Source organism: Photinus pyralis, unplaced genomic scaffold (assembly GCF_008802855.1).
Source record: "Photinus pyralis isolate 1611_PpyrPB1 unplaced genomic scaffold, Ppyr1.3 Ppyr1.4_LG1, whole genome shotgun sequence".
Classification (NCBI taxonomy): domain Eukaryota; kingdom Metazoa; phylum Arthropoda; class Insecta; order Coleoptera; family Lampyridae; genus Photinus; species Photinus pyralis.
The window spans coordinates 45,193,456-45,213,190 of NW_022170249.1; the positions used below are offsets into that span (position 1 = coordinate 45,193,456).

The 19,735-nt window shown below is 36.6% G+C and overlaps 1 long non-coding RNA gene across 1 annotated transcript; it reads left to right on the top strand.

Annotated features, from left to right (window-relative positions):
- Positions 1-6,023: 6,023 nt before the first annotated feature.
- On the top strand, positions 6,024-6,811 carry LOC116160011. Its single transcript, XR_004143112.1, has 3 exons — positions 6,024-6,144; positions 6,190-6,426; positions 6,487-6,811. It is a non-coding gene; the product is annotated as an uncharacterized LOC116160011 (long non-coding RNA).
- Positions 6,812-19,735: the final 12,924 nt, after the last annotated feature.

Genomic DNA, 19,735 nt, shown 5'->3' on the forward strand with positions numbered 1-19,735 from the left:
TATATATCCTGTGGTGATATTTATTTACGAATACAACAAATTTGTGCTCTGTACCTCTGAAATGCTACTTCACTGCTACTTTTGAGATTCTTACAGATCCCGCAAAGAGTATGTAGAAATCGGCAAAGAATATTGTATGTTTGAATAGTTTCTTAAGAAATATTTGAAGAATCTCTAAAGAACCCTCAGACAATCCCTAATGAGTGCGATTTTTTTAAACATTCCCGAATGATCTGTACAGAATCCTACAAAATGTTTGCAGAATCTCAAGAACCTCTGACAAACCGTTTTATAATCACTGAAATGCTTCCGAAAGTACTTCTTTAACTATCTTATTAAGGGCTGTATTATAAAAAAAACTTTTATAAGCATCTAAATCTTGTCCTGATATTTCTTTAGCAGTTGAAGAATCTCCCGGGAACCTTTACTGCAAAATTTAACGAAACAGTTTATGAAAAATATAAAAAATCTGTCAGGAATTTATAAAGGATTTCTAGAAAATATAAAATATGTGCTTAAAGCATCACTGAAAGATCATTAGGGAATGTATTCTTATTCTTAATATTTCTATGTTCATCCCCAAGTGTGCTGGGATTTTGTCTGCAGGCTTGTTTATAAATGAACGTATTATTTCATAACTAAATACAATTTTCGTGTTTGCGTTAATCTCAGATTTGCCACCCACCAGAGTGCAATATACAAATTGTCCGAAACATATACCGAACGCTTTCAGCAAGAACGGAATCGATTGAAAATTTAATCCTCGTAAATAGGGGCTACATATGAAAATCCGATGCTACCAGTATAATAGTGATACAACATTTATGTCGCATCATTAGACAATAAATTGTAACTAGTAAAAGTATTATACACTGAAATAATACACTCTATCTTCAGCAATTACTATACCCTCACGCCAGTTCATTTTTTATAGAGCGCTCCTTTGCCTAACTTCCCTTCTAGCGCGGTTCTGGAAGATGCTACTTTAGTAACTACTTGACTCTATCGCTCAATAATTTTAAGAGGGTTGGCATGCAAAACGAACATATTCACAAACTTGATTAAAATAGGTTCTGATTCAAATGAAACTTTACTTCCTGCAAAAGTCGATTGAAAATGTAATCCCCCGCAAGGATAATGTAATCCGCGTGGCCTCGGTCCAAACAAACAGCTATGTTTACTTATACTCATCCCGTTGGAAAATTTTTTCCTCTTCTCAATTTGCAGATTTCGCAGATTTTTAATTATGTTGTATACTATACAACAATTCACAGTTCAAGTAGTGCACAATGAGTTAGGGAACGATTAGGGTTATAGAAGTCCAGGGGAGTAGTTAGGCCAAGTTGTTTTTTCAGGATTAGTCAAGTCGTATTTTGGGGTTTAAACCCCCATATAATCTTTAGTTTCTGGAGTTTTGAGTTGGTGTAGAAGCGGAGGAGGTCATCATTAGGATGTATCTGTTCATTGGTTTATTTGTTACCGTAACATGTTTTAACAGAACCCCGCGTAAGAGCCGGGAGTAGCTTGCTACTGGTAGAATAGCCCTAATGCAGAGAGCACTGCATGTCGTAAGAGGCGACTAATCAAAAGCTCACCTCGTCACAACTGCCTTTTTCCGATAAGTCCGTGTGCCCGCAGTTGATGGCATGTCCCTATCCTGTGATTTTGTCACGTCCCCGTATTGCAACAGTGAGGCATTTGTTCTATTAGATTATATCTTGCTAAGTTAGTTTCTATGTATATATGTTATGGGATAGATTAAGGTTCTATGGTCTGATTACTCGAGGTTTTAAGCACTACTTTCCGATTTTGACATTTCCGATTTTGACATATTTAGTTAACACATTTTGAACGATCAGGAGGCGAGCTCAAGAGCTACTCTCCAGCTATGGAACCGTGTTGCGAAGGAGATTTTGGGTTTTCGCGAGATTTTAAGAGTTGTTGTGTTTGTCTTCAGAGGCAATACCGCCAGGAATGGTGAAGGTCCTACCACGTTAGCAGTTTTGTAGGAGTTTTGTTGATTATAGTGGTATAGGACAATTGATTTTTAATTAGGATTGAGATAGGGTTATGTTCCCTTCGTAGGTCCCTCAGACCGCCCCGCGTCTCGGGAATCGTTGTAATATTTGGGTGGTTGCAGCCCCCGTGTCAAGGTCAACACTTCTTTGTTGAGTGCTTATGTTGTGGCGTTCATAAGTACCGCTTTTTGTATGTAGTGCAAGAGGTGGGTTCTTTCCACAGTGCTATTTGCCAAATTTTTTCCTCCTTCAACAAGTTAAGGTCCGTATAAGGGTGTTGAGGACACATGGGTGTAGACGACTTTATATTCAATATTGATTATTTCTGTAGGTTAAAGGAAGTACTCGTTTTCTTTTATTGTTGTTTTTCAAAGCTCATCAGGTTTTATTCGTTTAAAAAACAGAAGGGGGTACTGTAACGAGTGGTTTTATTTCGCGCCGAAGTTAATTTAAAAAATTCGAAATTTCTTGTCATGATAGTGCAGGTCACCCTGTATATTTCATGATTTGTTCCGATTAGAAATTTTGTGATCATTTACATTTGGGCATTTCGGTTCGCTCAAGACTATAGTACGGTAGATTTAATTTCGCTCAAATTTAATTTCGTCGTGGGAAGATTGCAAAGTTGATTGACGTCATCATGAGTAATGCGAGTTTTGTCGTTCGTTAATCACCCGAGGCGCCGCCTAGACCGAGAATAGGAGCGGAAATAGCACCCAGTCATCAAGGGATCAGTGGTCTTCATTTCGTCAGCAGAAAACCGTGAGATTCGCTTAATCAGCAGTTCGTGGAAGTCGACGACGAAGCTAGAGGGGGTTAAGTCTTCTTTATCTAAACCAATGGGAGAATTTCTAGCGGGAGCCATTTTTGTGTTATGGTAATTTGGGTGTGGTTTTTTTTCATTTGAATTCTGAAGAAGGGGATCGTTTTAAAAAGACTCGCGTCTAGTACGTCAAGGGGTCAACACGTACCTTGAGCGATCGTTTTGGTACACTTAGCGTTTTGAGCCACCGGTTTATTTCGGTTGCTCCCAGTTGCGTGCTTTTTGCACCCCGTTTAGAAGTGTTATTTTCTTTTCGCGTTGAATTTTCGGCGACGAAAACCCCGGTTCCGATCAAGTGATATTTAGGCGAACCTTTTGAGCTTCACACCAGTTTACTTTGGATGCAGTGAATCGCGTTAGGATACGTTGTGATTTCTTGAGGATATATAATTCAAAGTGCTGCCCTATTCCTCAAGGCGCAGAATTTCGGGATCCGCCCCAGGTGGAATTTCCTACTAGTGCCGCACGATCATTTGTCAAAGGAGCGCTGCGCTTTGGAGAGATATTTGCCCCAAGAAGAGCCGGTGGAAAGGAATAGTCATTGTGTTAAATTAAATACACATGCTGTGTAGAAACTTTGGCAGCTAGCCGTCTCCCACTCGCCACGCGAAGGATTTCCTGGACTAAGATTCCGTTCAAACACTAAACCTTGTTTTCGTTCCGAGGAAGGATAGGCACCGTGGATTTTGTTTCCGTGTGTTAACTTCAAGCCACCCCCTAGGAAGTCACATAGACCTAAGTGTCAGGTTTCATCATATCCACCTTGTACCAGAGGAAAGAGCAGTTCACAAGATCGGCTGTACAAATATTGTAAAGGTTAGTCTAATTAAATTTGTAACGTTCTGTAAAATCCCACTTTTTGGTAATCAAGCTATAGTAAAATTTTGATTTGATTGTTTATTAAAGTCCAATGAACAATTACCAAAGAGTAGGATAAAATTTTGTGTTTATTTAAATAAGTCCCAGCCCACGCTGGAGTAAAAACCGATGACCTGTTGTTGAAATTTTCAAACTGTAGAGGATGGCCACCCCTTGAGTAAATTAGTCTCACTTGGTAGGATTTTTTATTTAAGTTAGTTTTCATTGTTAAGCTACATTTTTTTTACAAGGAGGAGAGAAGAATTGCTAGATCCCTGAAATTGGTTTGTATCTATCATATCATTTAAATATATTATCTACTTGGTTCCAATGTGCCTATGTCTTTAACGAAGAACGAGGGGAAGGACAGAGAGGAGTAGGAGTTGAGGCAGGAGACTGGTAGGCGGCAGGTTAAGGTTGTTACGCAGTAGGAAAGAGTTAAAAGCCCACCGATTTGAGTTAGCCGGAGCATTTATTTTTATTTGTTACGCAGCTTGAGGAGAAGACGGTTTGCCTTGCCGGGCGGAACCGATGGTAATTTTCAAGTCCAGAAGGAACCCCCGTAGCAAATATTAATGCTCCGACTTAACTTTTTATCGAATTTTATTACTAACAAATTTAAGAAATAATAAAAAAGCTTTTCTTCAAAAATTCACACAAAAAGTTCCGGATACTGAAACATTATTATAAATTAAGACCCAATGATTGGCGCCCTTTTGTGTTTTTGGACTCATTACAGAGGAATGCCGTTGACTTTTCCCTGCGCTTTAGAGGACGCTGCTATAACTTTTCTTTTGGCGTTTCCAGTGCCTTCGATAGCTTTGAGGGTATCCACTGTGGTTCACACTACGGAAATCTTCAAATCGGTGTTAGTTTAAACTTGCGCTGGAACACGAATTAGGCTGACGGCGTCAGCAACGTTACTGATCCAGGCCGATAGGTGGAGAAGATTAGCTTCTGCGAAGAGAAGCAGAAAATATTTGGATCGATTATAAAGTTACACGTATTGTCCCTTAAAGAATACAGAATAAAAGAAGTGTGAAAATAAAGAACAGGAGTGAATACATAAGGTAGAACCAATTTGCGAAGAGGGATAACAAAAATGAAAGAAAGGCATATGAATAGTGGTCAAAAAAGAGATAAGGGAATGGGAGGGGGGAATAAAAGAGGCGGAAGACATACAGGAAAGATGAGTGGAAGTGGAGGGAAAAAATGAGAGTGATACTGATAACTATATACAATAATATGAGATATAGAACAAACACAATAGGTACATTATGAGTTGAACAATTTGTAAAAAGTTTTTTCCAAATTGAGACAAAATGCTAATTTTTGAGTTATCGTGAAAAATCATTTAGAAAAATACGTTTTCTCGATGAAACATATTAATACACTTTCAGTCACGAATAACTAAAAAAATATTGATTCTTGGACAAAAAAAATCTTTGAACTTAAGACCAATAGTTACCTACGGGATGTTTAAATGCATATTTAATGAATCTACGGGAACAGAGCGATTAAATGGATAGTGAGTGCACTTCTTCCTTTCTACATTTTTTTAACTTGAAAATCTGCACAAAATTAGACTATTCCCTCCATATTTACGTTCTCTTTGCCTACGGGGTTTGCAGAGTTTCATGCGGGGGTTAATGAGATTTATTGCGAATTCAATTAGCTTAAAGCTCAACTCTGTATGAACCTTTAGTAACACAACAACATGGGGACTAAAAGTAGGTAAGTAGTATTAGCTCGGAATCTTATAAAATCTCTAGAATGTAGATGTGGTAGACTTCCACCATAAGGTATAAATGATATTGAGTAGAGATGAAATGCGTCACTGTAAAACGTGAAAGAATAATGTATACCGAACCTACAGTTTGCAAAACAAGTTTTAATTAACAGCGCCTCGGTGACGCAAGAGTTCTTTGGGTGGAAAAAATTGCTTAATTAGACTTCGTCCAAGTCTTGTACTACATTGCTTTGAAAATGTCCTTATTTGCCTTTCTGCGCAATGTTCACCTAATTGAGATTTAGAAGTTGATTATCGAAGTCTTTAATTAAAAGTTCGTTAGAAATCTGATCACACTTTACAGCGAACGTCTTTGAGTTAACTTTTTTTGATATTTTACATAGAGCTTTGCAATGTACGAAGCGGAAGCAAAAATTGCACCATTACTATGCAAATGGACTATAATAACAGTGACTATTATTTCCTATTTTCGGTAAAGCTAACTAGAGAATGCGGCAGCGTTACTTTTTCCACTATTCTCACGAATTGCATTTCAACTCTACTCACGCTTAGCGTACCACTTTAGTACACATTGTAAAATTCCATTTCGAATACAAAATTCGGTAATAAAAAGTAAACGTTGAAAAGGGCAACATCAGTTTTATTAGTTTAACGTTTTCCAGCCGGTGCAATTTCTGCGGTTGGCCCAAACACACGTAAGGGAATATAAGATAAAAACATAAACGATTTATAATCATTAGGGAGGAAAGGTGCGTTGTTTAAAATGTATAAATCGACGGATCGGCTTCATAAATCATCCGAATGCGTGACAGGCGACGCTTTGTTGAGTAATTTTGAAATTCGAGCAATATGTTACGCATACTCAGCAGCCAAATTTAATATAGAAACTTGCAAGGGGAGAAAAGATGTAAACGTAAGTCAACGAAAGGTGTAATTTTGAATTTAGAAAAGACATTCAACACTCTTTGATTAAAAAGGTTTGTCGACTTTATTGAAGACGAAGGTTGAGTAATTTTTCTGTGAATTTGCTGTTGTAGGTAGTTCGTTTCAATGGTAATTGCAGTATAAACAGAGCAACATGGACGATTGAATTTAATTAAGTGACCCTTGTCATACGCATATACCTAATTTAACAGAAACCTTTCGCTTGTGTTCTTTGTTATATGAATAATGATCGCCCTTTATTAAAAAAAACTCTTTGCGACGGTTTCAATATAATCTTTAACTGAAATCTTGTTTCAATCGCTTCTCAAGACTGAAGCTTATTGCAAACCTCAAACTCCAAAATTTTAAAATTTCGAAACTCAAACTCTTCATTCTCATAGTGTACGATTCAAAATTCTGACGGAAAAAGATATTTCTGTAGAACACACATGACGACAAGAAAGCTAATTTAAGATTTTTTTTATTTTTAGCTATTGACCGCCTGAGCACGGGGTATCTTGTCCAAACAAGCTTTGTAAACTTTTCTTTCTTTAAAGGAAATTGTTCTAATTGTTTCATGCATTTCAGAATAAATTTTGGTCATTGTCAATCAATTAATTGTGTTTATTCGAATCCAAAGTGCGACCCAGATAGAATTTTTGATGTCAGATTTTTGATTGGTGTCCAAATTTTAGGTGTTGTCAACATTTCTGTAATACATTCTTTGGAATTGTGGGAACTTGATCTAGGATAGCCGCGAGTCTCTCGCTTTGAGAAATTTTAAGTCGATATTAGGATTTTTCTTGTGGCGGATACCCCATGTCTACGAGGGGAGATTATAAAATTCAAAGGATTTTGGCAACGTCGCTCGTAGAGACATTTCTGTCGACAACGGAATTTTATTAAAGGTGTCCCATATCGTAATACCATCGATTTGGCAATAGCAAATTTCATATCGCATACACGGCGCTCATTTGGGAATTTGGGAATGGTAAAAGGCAAAGCGATGGCCAGACAGTCCATGTGGTAGCCAGGTTTGTCAAAACAATTAGAAGATTTGGTGAAAAATTGCCCCATTTGCATTAACGAAGCTACGAATCGATACGAGCCTCTGATACCGTCGATGCTTCCTGTCCACCCTTTGCAACGACTCGCGAAGGGTTTAATTCAATTGGATGGACGATGGTTTGTGTTAGTCACGGATTTCTACTCCCGATTCCCATTTCCGATGGAAGGAAATTTTTTTATTCATATCACGAGTAGCTCCTGGTGTCCTCAGAGTAACGGATTGGTGGAATCGGCAGTTAAAATAATGAAAAGAGGCGGCTGACGATTACGAGACGCTGTAGATTTACAGAGCGATTTCATTTGATTCTAATGCCAACTCCAACATTGGAAGAGAAGGACGAAATCAATTGGCCACTTGATAAAACAACAATATTCGTGTAGCCGAGGGTGAGTATGGAGAAGATAGCATCGATATAAAAACCTCAGAGAGAAAAAGAGAAAGAAACAGTCGTGAGTTCTAATAGACGGGCGTGTGAAAGATACTTGAAACGTAAATGTGATGTCACGCACATCATATCCAAGACGTTCTTGTATTATATTTAAGTTCGGTATTGTTTAGGTTGCCTTGGAAAGAACATAGAAAAATAAATGTCAGATCTTGATGCTACACATTAATACATGGGTTTCGGATTGCGAAATAGGTAGAAGAAAAATGGGTGATTAAATTAAAACATATGGCATAATCTAAAAAAAAGTGGTCCATCAAATAAGGAATCCTATGAAAATAACTTTAGCTCAAAAAGATATACCCAAGGCTCCATACACGTAAATACGTTTAGATACATAATTTTAGCTTGATGAAATTTTCCACTTGAACACTGTTCGCAAAAAACCTTTCATTTCAACAATAGCAATAGTGATATTCCCCCATTTCAAACAACGGAGATGTTGCAAGCTTAGGGCGGCTTCCTAAAATTTGGGATAATTTAAGGCAGCTGTAAAATATTTTGCGCCCCTCAACGCCGAGCGGAATTTTATATAGGAAAATCTTGAATTCTTAATTTTCAATCTCGCTTCTTTTTCCTTGTATCAAAGTTTTGGTACACACGAAACACAAAGCGTTTGGTAAATGCAAATTAGGTCACATGAACCTCTGTAACAATTGAAAATGTGTTTCTGCTCCATGTGACATAATCCACTATCCACATTTTAAGGGTGGATTATATTATGCAACAAAGCACTTCACGAACAAATGTTTTAGTTGAAAACCCTTGAGCTACATTTTTTATACTTTAACCCTACTGTCTACATTCTGCCGAGACTTTTTGAAGTTTGTATTTGTTGCGAGTGTATGTATTAAAGCAACAGCGAAGTGGGTTCATAATTATCCCTATAGTTTTCGCCTATACGAGTATTAAACTTACTTGCCTTCACTCGCAGTAGTTTGACCTTAATCTCTGCATTCGGGAAACTGCGTTTGATCATTGAATAAAAACACTATTTTTATTCAATGGTTTGATGCATGTAGTAGAATTTGTGTGTGGAAACCTGGATGGAAAGGTGAAATAAAATATTTCGTTACTTGAGTAATTACAAGACATGTGATACGTTTCTGCTGTGCGCTTATAATTTCGTGTTTGTAATTTTTGCGTAATAACTTACAATTTCACAAATTACACGTAATTTCAAGTTTCTACGCCAGCCCGTATATAACGTGCAGATTAAAAATACGAAATCCCTAAAAATCTTTAACTTGGAAATGTTTGTTGTCGTAATAATAATAGAAATAACAGCATGTGCATTCGCAGATGGCATGTGATCACCACCGAAAACAAAAATGACCTCCAAGACAGCCTAAACGTTTGGATCACAATTCCAGAAGAAAATGGAATGAAGGTCAAGGCTAAATTAATGTTAATTGCAGAACTTGAAAAAGTGCCACAATACACCTGCCTTGGTGTACAGATCGACGACAAAAGAAATAAAGAAGCGGAAATTAATGAAAAAATTCACAAAGCAGCAAAAATGTACCATGCGCTAAATAAGAATTTCATTGCCAAAAAAGAGGTCTCAAGGAAGATAAAGATCATGGTCCACAAGCCACTGTTCAGACCAATCTGACATACCTATATGGCAAATCATGGACGCTCGGGAGAAAAGATAAAAGCAAAATACAGGCAATAGACATGAAATCTCTGCGCAGAGTAACGCGCATCACAAGAAGAGATTACGAGACCAAGATGTAAGAAAATAGTTACAAGTACAGTAGATAATAGACTATAGAAAGCAAACAGCTAAGTTGGTGGGCCACCTGCAAAGCATGGAATGGATGAGGAGGGGCTAATTTTTGAATCGCTCTTTATATACCCACTATTAAACTTTTTTGCTAGCAACAGGATTGTTTAGTGTAATTGCAAACAATAGTTCAAATGTGTCAAATAAATATTCCGCTACAGCACTGTAACAACGCCGTCAGAAAATGTATCACAGTCTAAGAACTTCTGACAACTATAACATACATAGCCCTATAAAAATGTTATGGCAATTTGTTTACTGTTTTCATAATAGGGATGCCTTAGAAAGACCTGGTTACATACTAACACGCATTTCTTGGATCCCCTAATAACGCACCCACCTAAAACTAAAATCCTCTCTTAAATGGCCAACCTTATGCTGAACTTCAGTAACTTCTAAATTAAACCCATACAGAAGCGAAGTAAATACAACACTGCACTTTTCGTACTTAATCAACAGTGATGAAATGGAAAATGACATCACTATTAGTCGCAATTGTTCGTTTCTGTTTAGTTTTTACGATCGTTTGCAATAGCAATTTTAAACAAGATCGTAAAAATGTTACACAACGAACAGATTAAACCACCATTATTTAATCTTGATCTTGTTGGAAGCTTTTTTACATTAAAACTTCCAAGTTTCATATATCATTTTGTAAAATGGACTTTTTGCCGATTCCTTTAAAAACGTAATCGTTTCTTCTGCGTTTAATCTCACTGTAAGTTGAGCCATAAATCGTGTTTATTAACATACCGTTAACATGCCACCCTTCGATTATGCGCTTCGGACGTAGCTTTGGATCAAATATATTTTCCAATTAGTTTCCCTAGTTGTTTCATTAAACAACATGGATTCTTTTAATGAAAGCGTATCTTGATGGCATTGATCCAAATTGCTTTTCTTCGCGTTAAGTTCATACGGTTTTTGTTATAAACGGCATCATTCACTGCGAAATGTAACCGGTAACCGCTCTTCTCGCAAAATGTTCAGTTGATTTTTAACTTCCCTGAAGGTGTACATGGATAGAAACAGATTTTCATTGGAGGAGTTGAAGAAGTAAATAAAAGAGGCATTTTTTCATCGAAAGGAATGGCGACGATGATGAAAAATGGGTTACATGTATGTACAAATGTTAAATGTAATTTTTTTAATAAAAATGGAGTAGGCTTAGTTTCTGACGTGTCTCACAGTTTATTATATTGTACTACAGTAGCAATATCTTTGCTGAGACAGAAAGCTGGCGATTTCAACAACTGAAACTGAAATTATAGCTGTAAACAAAGCTTCAGGCGAAATATTTCAGTTGTATATTTAATTGAGCAGCGTGTTCACTAAATACAGGGTTGATTAAAAAACTTCCCATTGCTAAAGTACTTTCTACGAGTATACCAAAATTTAAATAAGAATGAAGCTTTGATTGTCATTTTCGTTAGGTAGTATTCCAGTCTCCTTTTACACAGATATAAAATTTGTGTTTTATTAGGGGTATACACCAACGCTTTTACAAATACGAATTGGTTAAATTCATATAATTTATTAATTCGTGTGTCAAAAGAAGAATAAAGTGCTTATTAAATATGGCTACACTGGGAAGTTCATGATTGAATTTAATTTAATATTCACGTCTATACAATTATCCCTAAACAAGTGTTCGAAAATGCAAGCAAAAATTCAAAACCATAAGGCGCTGTCAACAACTTCTACCCTTCTACCTCTTATCCATATCTTAAATAGGCCAAATAAAAGCATTAGACCCCCTATTGATATATGTCACTCAAAATTTTGAATTTTGTACCTAGGTACCTATTTTATTGTAATTTCTGGATATACATACAAAAGAGGCAAATCAATTGTAAACACAGTAACAAGCGTCTTCTTGACCATACTTCTTTGTTTTTCATTTTTCTTGGGTTTCCCTTGGGGTTTCCTTTTTATTCATGTGGAAAGCCGTCTGGAGGAGGGTGTTTTTGTACTTCCTACACTTAATAACGTATGCCTTCGGTTTTTATTGGTGCTCCTGCGGAGCCCGAACCAAAACAGCCGCCCACCATTGTGCTTTTTTAGCGATCAATGGTGTTGGTGCTTAAACCATTCCCTGATGAACAAAAATATATTGTTGTGCTTAATCACATCTTCTCGTACCTAACTCGAACTTTCTTTACTTTCCTCTGTGCTTCCCACAGGTGAATCCCGTCCAAATTCATTATGTTATTTGTCCGACAAAATTGCATGGTTAAATTCCATCAATAGATAGAGCCATCTATCTCAAAAGTTACGGGGGTTTTTCAACAAGTAGTAAACCTTAAACAATATTAATGCTTCGTAATGGAGAAAATGAACCGTTACAATCTCCGGCAACACTTTTTAACTGAACCCATGGGAAAATACTCCCAATCTCGCTTAGAACATGAACAATGGTTTTATTAGTTAAGAAGTGGTTGGAAGAACTTAAAAACGATAAGAAGCCTTGACAAACTTGGTAATACCTTCAGGAGTTTGAGGTATATTCCGAATCAAGACTACATTATTTGCTTATAGGAGATTTCTATAGTAACATAAAATTACAAAATACTAAGGCCCTCATACACATACGGAATTTGCACCAATTGGTAATCGTAATTCTTGACATGTTTCTTCTTTTATTAGGACTTTCGCTGGATCAGGCATTTCAAGATTTACCTACTTATGTTGAAAAGCCTGTTGTATTCACATCAAGATCAATAGCATCAGCTATGATATGAACTACCGTCAATTTGACAGGGAACCTTTAGCAATATAGTATTCGCTTTAAAGAAATAATATTATTATACCTGTATGGGGGAAAAAATATTCGGTATTTAGACAATCGTCCATTCACTCACATTTTCAATGAAAATTCAAAACTTCCCGCTGATTTCGTCCAAATTTCTGTGTTATACAACATGGCTAAATATCTTTCGACTTACAACTCCGTCATAGAAAAACAGACCAGAATATCGATGCATATTTTTTATCCCCTATCGATAAAGAAAAGAAAGACATTGAAGAAGAAATTGATTAAATGGAAATTCATTAAAATTCAAACCGATGTTATATTTAAAGGACAACTCATACCGAATTCTCTACAAGAAAAAAAAAATACTTCAAGAGCTGGAACAGTAAGATGATGAATGTAAGGAAAAACAATTTCGCATATTCAGCGAAATTGAGAGCTGATAGTCCCTGACACCTGGAACTATTACAGGAGTTGGTTGAGATGGCGAGAACGGCCAAGGAAGGCACGCGGCGGACCAGAGACCATGATTGCCTTACTGGATCTCCAAAATGCATTTAATAGTCTGCGCAGATGGAGGCTCCGGAGAAGACTACCTCTCCGAAACTTATATGCAGCTATCTACCGGGCGATAAACGTTAGACCTGTGTTCTACAAGGATCGGCGTTGGGTCTCCTGCTTTGTAACATTGTATATGACGAGATAGTCAGACTGGAGATCCCGGGGGCGCTGTTATCTTTACGGGTAGGGGCCCAGCAGTAGTGGAAAACTATAAATACGTTAGATAGCTGGATGAAAGCAAAGACGTTCAAGGTCCAAGGTGGTAACAATAGCGGGCAGGCACGACCATGGTACGATGGAAAAAGGAATGGGAATATAGGACGTGCACCATTATTTAACGCAATCGGGCACCGGGCACCGGTAGAATTCAGATTTCAGACAATATTGACGCTAGTAAGAAGCTGGAACAAGGTTGAGGAATTTATCACTTTGATCATTTGGACCAGAACTAGGGAAGTATAGAAGCGAGTAGTAAACAGAAGTAAGACCCAGCATTTTATACAAACTTCTAATCTATTCTTATTGCCGATGGGATTGGGACATGAAAGTGTTGCCAAACAAAGTTTTGTTATTATTTAGTTCTGTTTTATAAGTAGATCTTTCTCTTTAATTTGTTGGCCTCTAAAAAGATTGTATATTCCTAACATTCGAACTGCATAATTTTGTTCCATTTTCATATCTGTGTATAGCTCCCGTCATTCGCACATTTTGCCCCCCCCCCCCCCCCCTCCAATCTACATTTTTATTTGTACGTATCAGGGTATAGGTAACATAGGAAAATGAATTAGAATAGAAATAATTCTTTTAAGTTCTATTTTTTATTCTCACTTGTTTGAAAATGAGTCTAGAATTCAATTGAATGGAGCTCTCGCTTCATCGCGAAGCAGGTGATTGAATTATCTCTAGTAGACCTGACGCGAGTTCCGAATGTTATTAGATCCTTGTGCCAAATCTCAATTGTTCGGCCTTCCGAAGATATGTATGGCTTGTTGCATTTTTCGCGTCGAGTATTTGATAATTTAATACCAAAGTCATTATTTGTGAACTTGAAGTCGGTGCAGCAGGAATTTGGCTTTCAAACTCAATCGACTTCGTAAATGGGCTAAGATGTACCTATACGTGGTCTTTTAGAAACCATACGGGCACCTAATGAAAACGTTAGATTCATTAAACGACGTTATTTCTTAGGTATAGGTATCGTAAAAGTCAGTGCAAGAATTAAAAGGAGTTAGGGAGGCTTATTACATCTTCGTTAGTGTTATGAATCAATATATTACAACCCCAATTTACATTTCTCAAACGCATGCAGTCTGCGAACTTTAATACTCGTAGTATAATGCGACCCGACACGTTATATATGTCAACAATGTTGAAAGGTAAATCGCAATGTGAAGTCGGATATTCAAACTTACCATCATCCCTTAACCTTAAAACTGCATGTTTTCAGAAGTTCAGAACTACCTTAAAATGAATAATGCAGATACTTACGTGGCCGGTGGTAGAAACTCAACGCCTAGCCTAATTATTGCTGCACCGTTTTGAAGCGTTCATTCAATACAAGTTAAAGAGTTCAAAAGGTACCGGCGTCGCGACGCGTCCCTAATAATCGACGGCACTGGTTGAACTGAACTTTGGCCAGCAGCCCGGGTACATTAAACGCATGCGTTCTTCCGCAGTATATATTATTTCAGTTATATACACAAAATAATTCAAATAAAATACAAGCCGTAACAATGACCAAACGAAGGCTCATTAGCAACATCTCTAGAAAAACTGTCGTTGCTCCTAATTGCCGTATTTACCTAGTTGTATTTTACCGGCATAAACTAATGTAGACATTACATACCAAACAAATAAGTATTAATTAAATGGTTAATTAATCCGCGTTTCGATCATCGTGCAACTAACTAGTGTAGTAAATATCTTGATGTTTATTTTTACAATTGTTTATACCAGCTTGTGTGAATAAATAGCTAGCGTTTTTTATGTAGGTATCATATATTTGCGAGGCGCTTTTAATTTTCGCTAAATATCTGCAATTCCTACTACTTGGTACCTACGCTCTTGTATATTTTTTATTGCCGTTAGAATATAAGAATTATTAAAAATACTAGATTTGGGAATTGGGGTTCTTATAAAGTTACTGCGTCTTGCTTTATGAACGTTGGCATTCGGAAGAAATAGGTGAACGTTTTGTGGACGTACACTGCACATTATATACGAATTATACAAGGTCGGAATTTTTAATTCCTTGGAGTGAGTCCGACATGACTCCCGTGGCCCTATTCCAACCAAAATAAGAGGTCCTTTTCTACAGCTTGAAGATACTGCTCGTGAGCTTTGAGTTTCCCCAAAATAGTACCTATCCCGAATCGTAAATGCGATGCAAAATATACATTCTTTAATGTGTCGTAGTGACATAGCGTCTTGGTGGAGAGAAAATAATGCTTTATTTAGTTTCTGTAATGATGAGCTGTGCCATTTCATTCTATTGTCAAATTCAACGTCTAAAATTGTACACGTGTGGACAAAATTAAGTTTAACATTACCAAAATTGAAATTTTCAAAATGCACGCTATCATTCCCGAATATGTAGGTTTATCGGGATTTAATTGTAACTGATTAATTGAGCACCTGTATCAGATAATTTGAAAGTTGTGAATATGATGTGCCGGTGACAAAGCTAGTGTCGTCGGCATACTTGCATATATACGCCACAAAATGATTTCAGTGGCCCAAAGTTAAATGGTAAATCATTAACAAAATGACAAAAAGTAGGGGTCCCAAGTCGGAACCTTGGGGCATTCCACATGATACCATCCGTCATCTCGGTCGGATTCAATCGAAGAAGTGTAATAATTACGCGCTTGTAGAAACTGCGGTCTGTTAGTTAGATATGATTTTATTAACTGTAAGTAATGAGATAATGTGTTCAATAGTATAGCATGATCAATCACATCAAATGCTTTAGCCAGGTCATAATTTACCATAACCGTCCATTTGTCCCCATTTAAACCACTTAAAATACTTAATATTAAATTATCCAGAGCTGCCGGGTATGAAACCATGTTGCATTTCCTATTAAAAAAACCTTAAAAAACCTTTTGTCTGAAATATTCAATAATTCGGTTTTTTAAGGCTTTCTCTATTATTTTAAAAACGATCTACAGAATGGCAATGGGACGATCATTTTCTACATTCGTTTTATCTTTTGATTTAAATAGAGGATAAATTCCGGAGATCTGTTGTCCTGTTGTTCCTCTATTCGGCAGCATTAATATTTTGAATAGACATAACTATTGAAACAGTTTGCGACGACAGTTCCCCACCATGGGATACACCATGTCGTGGTGGTGGGGTTTAGTAGTCACTATTTTCAGGGACAACGCTAAGTATCCTAGGCGGGTAACTATTAGACTCCATGGTTGCTACCCATTTAAAAGTTTGCTACTCAAGGTTTTAGTTATCCCATTTCTTGGTTTCAAACCTCAAAAAATTAGAAAGCTACAGTATGCATGGATTCGTAATTTTTTTCTCTACAAAAAACTGAAAGAGACTATCTCTAAAATAATTAGGGAGATTACATTACATACATTATGAACCAGCTCCTAGCGAGTTTATAATTTTGCGGTGTCTGTCCGTCTGTTCGTCCGTCCTTTACGATGAAAATGTTGTAGGTGAATTCTTTATAAAATTTGTGGATCGGAGTTCGTGAATTGGCAATGTAGGCCAAAAAATATGGAAGGCCCCTTTGACATCTCTGTTAGTTATGACCCGAATTGCAAGAAATTTATACAATATGCAATTCCAAAAGTTGAGTCTAATCGATTCAACATTCACGGTGCCCTTTTCACATCTCGACCATTTATGAAACGAATTGCAAACTTTCTTATTTATGAAAGCATTTAAATGAAAATCGATACTTAGGCACTTGGAATAGAAGCAAAGGTAACGCCAATTTTAAATTTTGGTTTTGCGCATGCACAGTGTAAACTACACGTTTAGTTCTATACTTATTTCCACCATATTCTCTAACTAGTAGAACATAAATTCAATTTTAACCCGACTGGCTGTAATTCAATTCAATATTTGAAGAGTTGCCAATCCGGAAAATTAACTGATAGCTTTTTATCTATCCCTTTTGTGCCAATGAATCTCTTACTCTAACTCTTCACAAAATGGCGTGTAGAGTACCTCTGTCTAATGCACGATTCTAGTCTCGTGCTTTTTATTTTTGCTACCGGCTACCGGGTATTAGTGGTTCTCTTCTCGTCTAAATCGTCCAGCTTAAAGTTGAAAGCAGCTTACGAATTTTTCAATATACGGGATTAAGTGATTACCGGTGCAAGGAAAAGTACCAAATATATAAGTATATAATGCTAATGATATACGTAGGTCACAAACTATGGAATAAACTGGGTTGTTTCTCTTGAAACAGTAAGCCATTAACAGAAAAAAAACGGAGAGATTTGACCACCGCAAAATTTGCAGCAACTGAACATAAAGCAATTTACGTCGAGCACGCTTTTTATGAACGAAACAATTTCCTTTGCGCACTGTATAAGATACAGTCGTTTGTTAAATGTCGTAAATCCTAAATTTAGAGCAACTGCCCAGTCTCCACACTTCCTAAGCCCTAAAGGGGTTTAGGGCATTACATACAGTAGAAGGTTTTTACATTTACGTTATTACTAAACCAGAAAAAAAGGTTGATTTGTGTCAAAAAATCTGTGTAATAGGGAGAAGTTATACATTGCTATTTATGTATCATGCATGGTTTTTCTTGTGCAGTGACCTAGCGGTATCAGGATTTTCTTAATCCTCCTCTTCTTTCACTTCACCGTATTTTGGCTTGTCGTACCTGTTTTACTGGCCTTTCCGTTGTGTTTGTTAATTGGTGTAAAAATTGTAATATACGAATTTTATTGTCATTTTGGATTTCCTACTTATTTATTTCTTCCGTATCAATTGTCTTATGGAGGCTGCAATATAATTTTGAAATATTCTCGTTAGTTTCCCTACACCCCCGCTGTTTTAAAGTTTCGACTTGTGATACACGATCTACAAATTTTACAACCATCATGATATAATAATGGACCTGTTTCGAACCGTAATACACTTTTTTGAAGTTGTTTTGATGAACGTTTGCACGCGTGGTTTCTTGTCGCTGGCACAGTCTCCTCTTTTCATTACAGTAATTATCAAATGAATTTGTGACGGGTTTAAATTAACAGTTTTGTGTCAGTTTCGTGTTGGATTCTGTTCTTGATTACGATAGAAGGGTGGACAGGGACCACGTGTACCTAGGTCTCAAATTCGGACCCTTTGTACTATCTCCCTGACGTAAGATGAACCTAAGGATGCTGGAAGGGTAAGCGACCTTAATCGTAGCCATGTCCATTGGGACGTTGTAGCAGTTGAGTACCTGTAGGAGAGAGGTCACATAAGCAAACAATCCTACCCATTTTTGCTGTTCGATACTCTCAATAATGTTTCGTTTAGATTATAAATTTACTGTAAGAGCAGTGACGCGTTTCCAAACGTAACATAGAAACTCAGTGGGGGTTTTTCAGATTAGAGACGTTCTTTTTCGCTGAAAGAAATCAAAGCGTTAAGATCTTAATATTTCAAGTTTGCCCTACATCCTTCCGAAATTTCCGAAACCTAATAACGTAAATAAAATTACACGAAGAAATTTAAGGAACTTGCTTTTGAAATATTTATAATCCACAAGGTTTCCCTATTATACGAATTTAAAAAGGTTTTCCATTTTTCATTCATTCGATGCACGTTTACGTGAAATTTTAATGAAGTGCGGTGCTTAAGATGAATTTTCAATAGTCTGCGCACGTTTTTTAACATGTATAAAATTGAATGAACTCTTTCTGAAATTCGATTCATGTCAAAGACAATTTCTCAGCCGTTATGGAGTGTAGGCTATACGCGGAAATTACGTATGCAGTTATTCATGGCGTTGTCCATGCCGAAACCTTTTACGAGCTGCAAGGACTATAATTGTGTTTAAATTGTCTGCCCTTTTAACGCGCCTTCTAACGTAAACTGTAATTACTTTTTAGAATTAAATTCGTTTCATACTTATGCACATTACCTGTGTACCTATTGTTATGTAGTCCACGGTGGGCGCGAAATAATTAGTTCTTAACTTAATATTTAAAAATTCCAAACTCACAGTTTTAATCAAATTCATGCATTTTATCTGATTATACAATATTTTAGAAAAGTAAGTATTTACTTCCCAAACAAATATTTAATTACACACATCGGATTGAAAATTCCCACAAACAGCAGGAGAGTGACCTAAATAAAAAAATAAACTACCACAACAAATTTATTTATTTATAAATTTAACAAATTATCAAATCTGACTGCTCCAAACTTCAATGAAAACGTTTGCAAGCGTAATAAACTTTTAAATTTAAATCATTTTTCGAATTACACTCGCGACTAGCTGAATTACTTACGCTCGAGTAACTACTGAATATTGCGAAAGTAAAAAACTAAAGCAATCGTTATTTGAAACAAAGAAAGAGACGCTACTTGTTCCTGTGTAAATGTCTCTTATCTAACTTTCAGATGTTTGCCATCTCCAATTAATTATTAATAAATATGCTAAATATCTCAGTCAAAAATCGGTGACACTATTGAAAAGGAACCAACATGTATAAATGCCCTACAATATGGGTTTTTGAAATAAAAGCAGTGGTCCAATAGCTTTAATGATTTTC